An 8,962-nucleotide genomic window follows, 5' to 3' on the forward strand; every position below is an offset into this window, starting at 1 on the left:
CTCCATCCATGAGTAGCTTAGTGAACTTATAAACTCCCACCTGAGGTGCCACCACCAGAGCCAAATGACCCGGATTGTCAACCCGGGGTGGATGATCTTCTCTACTCCACACAATCGGCTGCTCGGACCAACGCAAATAACGGGGCATCGCCGGTTCCACGGCATTCACCGCCCTTTTATGAAGCTTCTAATCGCGCTTGTCCAAGCTAGTGGTGAAGACATGATACTGTCCGCTATTCAACTGCTTCGGGTTGCTCTGGTAACCCGACTGCTGCTGCTGCTGATTGCCCTGATGATTATAGCCACCTTGGTTATCCTGATTACTTTGATTGTTATGTCCACCCTGATTACCGTGGAAGCCTGAACCAGAATTTCCTCCGCCATAACCCAGCCCATGAGAGCCGGGGCCCGAACCGCCTCCTAGTCCATGATCATACCGGAAAGAATTAGAATTTTTGAACTCTTGCATGATGTAACAATCTTTCCAGAGGTGCGTGGACGGGTCCTCCTTTGTCCCATGCTTTGGGCAGGGCTGGTTCAACAGATAAGACAAACGGTCCGGATTAGGACTCGGCCTTCCACCGCGCTGGGGCGGTTTACCCTTACGCCGCTGGCCCTTGTCATGTGTATTAGTGTTAGCCACAAAGTCTAAACCGTGGTCCGCCTTATGCTTGCCGCCGTTTCCATGACCCACCGGGTTGTGGTGCTGCCCCTTGGCGTTGCCGCTCTTCTTTCCCTTCCCTGTCTTATCATCGTCAGACTCGGGATCGTTGGTACTATCAGAGTCGGCATACTTCACCAGTGCAGCCATGAGGGTTCCCATGTCATTACAATGACGTTTGAGCTGTCCCAACTTCAACTTCAGGGGTTCAAACCGGCAATTGCCTTCCAATGTTAAAACTGTGGTGTCAGCGTTGATGCGGTCCGATGAATGCAAAATCTCCGAAACCCAGCACACCCAATGGGTTGTTGACTCTCCTTCCTCCTGGACACAGGCAGCTACGTCCACAATTGACATGGGCTGCTTGCATGTATCCTTGAAATTCTGAATAAACCGGGCTCTCAACTCGGCCCATGACCTGATAGATTTAGCCGGTAAGCTCTTTAACCAAGTGCGGGCTGTCCCTTCTAGCATCATGGTGAAGTATTTCGCACATGCCGCATCATCCACATCCAGCATCTCCATGGCGATCTCATAGCTTTCGACCCATGTTTCAGGGGATAAATCGGCGGTGTAATTCGGCACCTTGCGCGGGCCCTTGAAATCCTTGGGCAGGCGCACATTGCGCAATGCTGGGACAAGACATGGCACTCCCAAAGAACTAGAGGTAACTCCTGGTTCCACTGATGTGGTTGGACGAACCGGAGTAAGCTGACGGGCTTCATGCTGCGCCGCTAACTCGGCCTCTCTGCGTGCCCGAGCCCGGTCCACCACCTCCTGAGCATCACCAGCACCACCCGCCGGGTTATTGCCACGGGGCGGATCACGGTTCCGCGCATTGCTTGAAACTGCCGGTTCATCCATACGCCTGCTATAACTCTGGCTTGGACGGGGAGTGGAATGAATCCGATCGCGACTATATGAATAAGCCTCCTGTTGAACCAAGGCTGTCTGAAGAAGCTCCTTAACCCGGCGGGTCTCGACCGCCGCTGGAGAATCGCCTTCGATCGGGATGGCCGCCAGCCGTGAAGCGGCAGCGACAATGTTGTCCATCGGGTTAGAGTAATGACCCGGCGGCGTGGGGACATGCGGTGTTACAATGTTGTTCTGACGAGGCGGATCCGCCAAACGTGGCTGAACCGGCGCCCCTACTCCAGGTGCCTCCGCCCGGTTTACCACCGGCGGATTACTGGTCCCTGCTCCTGGGGTGTTAAAGAGATTTCTAGCGTCATAAACCGGAGGCAGGCGAGATCGGTGCCTCCTCTTCAGGACTTCGTTCGACGCACTCTGATCCAGCATAATCCGGTAAGCTTGTGCATCCAAAGCGGCCCGCTTCGCAGCTATCCTGGTATCCTCAGCTGCTAAGTCGGCTTTGGCCTGGGTGATCTGATCTTTCACTTTCGCGATTTCCGCATTGTGTGCATCCTGATCCGCCGGGTTAACCTCCGCCATCAGCGTTGCCAAAGCGTCAAACAAATCAGATAGAACCTGAGCTAGCGGTCGCACAGGGCATCCTGCCCCGGCCGCTGCCGCCGCTGCCGATCCGGAAATCATCGCCGCTGCGGTCGAAGAGTGGAGCGCCGGTTGCGTGCCGGCCATGAAGATCGCAACCCGGTTTGGCAGATCAAAGGGGTCCGGAATACTGTCGCCATCGGAACAGCCCCCAATCCGGACATCTTGTAACTGATATAAGGACTCGGTTTCTCCAGTCGATGACTCGTCACCAGAATAAACGACGGTATCACCACCAGATTCCGATCTATCCTCAGATTCCCCTCCATGGATAACTCCCACGAAGGCACGCTTCATGATAGTCTTGACCCGGGCAGATCTCGCACGCTGAGCCGTTTCGACGAGGTCGGTGCAGATGTCCGGCTCAGGGCCCGGTTCACCGATCTTGCCAATGAAAACGTGTATGCCACCAAAGGGGACCCGGTACCCGTACTCGATTGAGCCGGCCTCGGATCCCCAGCTTGCATCGTCGATGTAGAGCTTGCCGCGACGACTCTTAGTCATCCGGCCCACAGCGTAACCCTTGAGTCCTTCGAAGTTGCCCTCCAAGAACTTGAAACCATCATGCGATAGCCCCACGGTGGGCGCCAACTGTCGTGGTTTGTCACGGCCGATGTCCTAGAGAAAGGACTTAGTCGTGGAGCCATCGCTACGGGTTAGCTTAAAGGGGTTAAAGCAGACAAGGGACGCAAGAGACTTTTATACTAGTTCGGCCCCTTACGATGAAGGTAAAAGCCTACGTCTAGTTGTGATGGAATTGATGGGGTTTCGATGACCAGGGAGCGAATACGCTTGGCCTGAGTCTCGAGTTGTTCTCTGTCGTTCCTGAAGCGCCGCCGGGTCGTCCCCTTATATACATGGGTTGACGCCCGTCGGTTTACAGAATCCCGAGGCCGGCTCATAATCGTGTCCGGCTCGGTCTCTGCTACTTCTATCTTACAACACAAGTTTACATATCAACGCCGGTTTATGTCTACAGGCCTTAAACGGGCTTTGGGCCCTGGGCCTTCATAAAGCGTCACCGTCTGTCTTCATGGACTTCAGATACAGATGAACTACTTATGGGGTTAACCCGGCCTCTCCTGGCCGGTTTACGCCCAGTGGTAATATCCCAACAGTGGGAGAACAAATTACTGTTGAGCAATTGACAGAATTGAGCATAGTTATGAGAATATCTAGGTATGATCATGTATATAGGCATCACGTCCGAGACAAGTAGACCCACTCCTGCCTGCATCTACTACTATTACTCCACACATCGACCGCTATCCAGCATGCATCTAGAGTATTAAGTTCATAAGAACAGAGTAACGCCTTAAGCAAGATGACATGATGTAGAGGGATAAATTCATGCAATATGATTAAAAAACCCATCTTGTTATCCTTGATGGCAACAATACAATACGTGCCTTGCTGCCCCTACTGTCACTGGGAAAGGACACCGCAAGATTGAACCCAAAGCTAAGCACTTCTCCCATTGCAAGAAAGATCAATCTAGTAGGCCAAACCAAACTGATAATTCGAAGAGACTTGCAAAGATAACCAATCATACATTAAAGAATTCAGAAAAGATTCAAATATTGTTCATAGATAAACTTGATCATAAACCCACAATTCATCGGTCTCAACAAACACACCGCAAAAGAAGATTACATCGAATAGATCTCCATGAGAGAGGGGGAGAACATTGTATTGAGATCCAAAAAGAGAGAAGAAGCCATCTAGCTAATAACTATGGACCCGAAAGTCTGAGGTAAACTACTCACACTTCATCGGAGAGGCTATGGTGTTGATGTAGAAGCCCTCTGTGATCGATGCCCCTTCCGGCGGAGCTCCGGAACAGGCCCCAAGATGGGATCTCGTGGGTACAGAAGGTTGCGGCAGTGGAATTAGGTTTTTGGCTCCGTATCTGATCGTTTGGGGGGTACGTAGGTATATATAGGAGGAAGGAGTACATCGGTGGAGCAACATGGGGCCCACGAGGGTGGAGGGCGCGCCCAGGGGGGTAGGCGCGCCCCCGTACCTCGTGGCTTCCTGGAGGCTTCCTTGACGTAGGGTCCAAGTCTCCTGGTCATGTTTGTTCCGAAAATCACGTTCCCGAAGGTTTCATTCCGTTTGATATTCTTTTTCTGCGGAACTCTGAAATAGGCAAAAAAACAGCAATTCTGGACTGGGCCTCCGGTTAGTAGGTTAGTCCCAAAAATAATATAAAAGTGGATAATAAAGCCCAATAATGTTCAAAACAGAAGATAATATAGCATGGAGCAATCAAAAATTATAGATACGTTGGAGACGTATCAAGCATCCCCAAACTTAATTCCTGCTCGTCCTCGAGTAGGTAAATGATAAAAACAGAATTTTTGATGTGGAATGCTACTTGGCATAATTTCAGTGTAATTCTTCTTATTGTGGCATGAATGTTCAGATTTGATATGATTCAAGATAAAAGTTTAATGTTGACATAAAAACAATAATACTTCAAGCATACTAACTAAGCAATTTTGTCTTATCAAAATAACATAGCCAAAGCAAGTTATCCCTACAAAATCATATAGTCTGGCTATGCTCCATCTTCCCCACACAAAATATTCATATCATGTACGACCTCGGTTTTAGCCAAGCAATTGGTTCATACTTTTAACGCGCTTCAGCCTTTTCAACTCTTACGCAATACATGAGCGCAAGCCATGGATATAGCACTATGGTGTAATAAGGTATAATGGTAGGGGTTATGTGGGAAGACAAAAAAGGAGAAAGTCTCACATCAACGAGGCTAATCAATGGGCTATGGAGATGCCCATCAATTGATGTTAGTGCGAGGAGTAGGGATTGCCATGCAACGGATGCACTAGAGCTATAAGTGTATGAAAGCTCAAAAAGAAACTAAGTGGGTGTGGATCCAACTTGCTTGCTCACGAAGACCTCGGGCTTTTGAGGAAGCCCATCATTGGAATATACAAGCCAAGTTCTATATTGAAATTTCCCACTAGTATATGAAAGTGACAAAATGAGAGACTCTCTATTATGAAGATCATGGTGCTACTTTGAAGCACAAGTGTGGAAAAAGGATAGTAACATTGTCCCTTCTCTCTTTTTCTCTCATTTTTTCTTATTTGGGCCTTTTCTCTTTTTTTTATGGCCTCTTTTTTTTTAGTCCGGAGTCTCATCCCGACTTGTGGGGGAATCATAGTCTCCATCATCCTTTCCTCACTTGGGACAATGCTATAATAATGATGATCATCACACTTTTATTTACTTACAACTCATGAATTACAACTCAATACTTAGAACAAAATATGACTCTATATGAATGCCTCCGGCGGTGTACCGGGATAAGGGATATGCAATGAATCAAGAGTGACATGTATGAAAGAATTATGAACGGTGGATTTGCCACAAATACAATGTCAACTACATGATCATGCAAAGCAATATGACAATGATGGAGTATGTCATGATAAATGAAACGGTGGAAAGTTGCATGGCAATATATCTCGGAATGGCTATGGAAATGCCATGATAGGTAGGTATGGTGGCTGTTTTGAGGAAGATATAAGGAGGTTTATGTGTGATAGAGTGTATCATATCACGGGGTTTGGATGCACCAGCGAAGTTTGCACCAACTCTCAAGGTGAGAAAGGGCAATGTGCGGTACCGAAGAGGCTAGAAAATTGCGGAAAGGTAAGTGTGCGTATAATCCAGGACTCACATTAGTCATAAAGAACTCATATACTTATTGCAAAAAATTATTAGCCCTCGAAGCAAAGTACTACTACGCATGCTCCTAGGGGAAGGGTTGGTAGGAGTTAACCATCGCGCGATCCCGACCGCCACACAAAGGAAGACAATCAACAAATACTTCATGCTCCGACTTCGTTACATAACGGTTCATCATATGTGCATGCTATGGGAATCACAAACTCCAACACATGTATTACTCAACTAGCACAACTATGATATTACCACCTTTATATCTCAAAACAATCATCAAGCATCAAACTTCTCTTAGTATTCAAAACACTCATAAGAAAGTCTTTACTAATCTTGAATACCTAGCATATTAGGATTATTTAAGCAAATTACCATGCTATTTAAGACTCTCAAAATAATCTAAGTGAAGCATGAGAGATCAATAGTTTCTATAAAACAAATCCGCCACCGTGTTCTAAAAGATATAAGTGAAGTACTAGAGCAAAACTATATAACTCAAAAGATATAAGTGAAGCACATAGAGTATTCTAATAATTTCCGAATCATGTGTGTCTCTCTCAAAAGGTGTGTACAGAAAGGATGATTGTGATAAACTAACAAAAAAGACTCAAATCATACAAGATGCTCCAAGCAAAACACATATCATGTGGTGAATAAAAATATAGCTCCAAGTAAAGTTACCGATGAAAGTAGACAAAAAAGGGGATGCCTTTCGGGGCATCCCCAAGCTTTGGCTTTATGGTCTCCTTAGATTATCTTGGGGTTGCCATGGGAAACCCCAAGCTTAGGCTCTTCCCACTCCTTGTTCCATAATCCATCAAATCTTTCACCCAAAACTTGAAAACTTCACAACACAAAACTTAGCAGAAAATCTCGTGAGCTCCGTTAGCGAAAGAAAACAAAAGACCACTTCAAGGTACTGTAATGAACTCATTATTTATTTATATTGGTGTTAAACCTACTGTATTCCAACTTCTCTATGGTTTATAAACTCTTTTACTAGCCATAGATTCATCAAAATAAGCAAACAACACACGAAAAACAGAATCTGTCAAAAACAGAACAGTCTATAGTAATCTGTAACTAACGCAAACTTCTGGAACTCCAAAAAATCAGACAAAATAGGAAGACCTAGGAAATTTGTTTATTGATCAGAAGCAATTGTAATCAATATTTTATCACGTTCTGGTGATTTTTAACAATTATTTTCATGAACAGAAAGTTTCTGGAAATTACAGCAAGATCAAATAACTATCATCCAAGAAGATCCTATAGGTTTAACTTGGCACAAACACTAATTAAAACATAAAAACACATCTAACCAGAGGCTAGAACAAATATTTATTCCTAAACAGAAGAAAAAAGCAAAAAACTAAAAATAAAATTGGGTTGCCTCCCAACAAGCGCTATCGTTTAACGCCCCTAGCTAGGCATAAAAGCAAGGATAGATCTAGGTATTGCCATCTTTGGTTGGCAATCCATAAGTGGCTCTCATGATAGATTCATATGGTAATTTTATTTTCTTCATAGGGAAGTGTTCCATGCCTTTCTTTAATGGAAATTGGAATCTAATATTCCCTTCCTTCATATCAATAATTGCACCAATCGTTCTAAGGAAAGGTCTACCAAGAATAATAGGACATGAAGGATTGCAATCTATATCAAGAACAATAAAATCTACGGGCACATAGTTCCTATTTGCAACAATAAGAACATCATTAATTATTCCCATAGGTTTCTTAATGGTGGAATCCGCAAGGTGCAAATTTAAAGAGCAATCATCAAAATCACGGAAACCTAACAAATCGCACAAAGTTTTTGGAATCGTGGAAACACTAGCACCCAAATCACACAAAGCATAGCATTCATGATCTTTAATCTTAATTTTAATAGTAGGTTCCCACTCATCATAAAGTTTTCTAGGGATAGAGACTTCCAACTCAAGTTTTTCTTCATAAGATTGCATCAAAGCATCAATGATATGTTTCGTAAAAGCTTTATTTTGACTATAAGCATGAGGAGAATTTAGCACGGATTGCAACAAGGAAATACAATCTATCGAAGAGCAATTATCATAATTAAATTCCTTGAAATCCAAAATACTGGGTTTATTAATATCTAGGGTTTTGTTCTCTTCAATCCCACTTTTATCAATTTTAGCATCAAGATCTAAAAACTCCGAATTTTTGGAACGCCTTCTAGGTAAAGGTGGATCATATTCAGTCCCATAATTATCAAGATTCATATTGCAAAACAAGGATTTAATAGGGGACACATCAGTAACTTTTAGATCTTCATCTTTATTTCCATAGAAATTAGAAGAACCCGCTTTTATAAAGCAATCTTTCTTAGCACGCATCCTAGCGGTTCTTTCTTTGCACTCATAAATGGAAATTCTCATGGCTTTGAGAGACTCATTGATATCATGCTTAGGAGGAATAGATCTCAGTTTCAAAGAATCAACATCAAAAGAAATTCTATCAACGTTCCTAGCCAATTCATCAACTTTAAGCAATTTCTCTTCAAGCAAAGCATTGAAATTCTTTTGCGAACTCGTAAACTCTTTAACACTAGTCTCAAATTCAGAGGGAATCTTATTGAAATTTCCATAAGAATTGTTGTAAGAATTACCATAATTATTAGAGGAATTGCTAGGATAAGGCCTAGGATTAAAGTTTCCTCTATACGCGTTGTTACCAAAATTATTCCTACCAACAAAATTCACATCCATAGATTCATTATTATTCTCAATCAAAGTAGACAAAGGCATATCATTAGGACCAGAAGAAACACTCTTACTACCAAATAATTTCATAAGTTCATCCATCTTTCCACTCAAAAGATTAATTTCTTCTATCGCATGCACTTTTTTATTAGTAGATCTTTCAGTGTGCCATTGAGAATAATTAACCATAATATTATCTAGGAGTTTAGTAGCTTCTCCTAAAGTGATTTCCATAAAAGTGCCTCCCGCGGCCGAATCTAAAAGATTTCTAGAAGCAAAATTCAATCCGGCATAAAATTTTTGTATAATCATCCACAAATTTAAACCATGCGTAGGGCAATTACGTATCATTA

The sequence above is a fragment of the Aegilops tauschii genome, chromosome 6 (genome assembly GCF_002575655.3).
Source record: "Aegilops tauschii subsp. strangulata cultivar AL8/78 chromosome 6, Aet v6.0, whole genome shotgun sequence".
Taxonomy (NCBI): Eukaryota; Viridiplantae; Streptophyta; class Magnoliopsida; order Poales; family Poaceae; genus Aegilops; species Aegilops tauschii.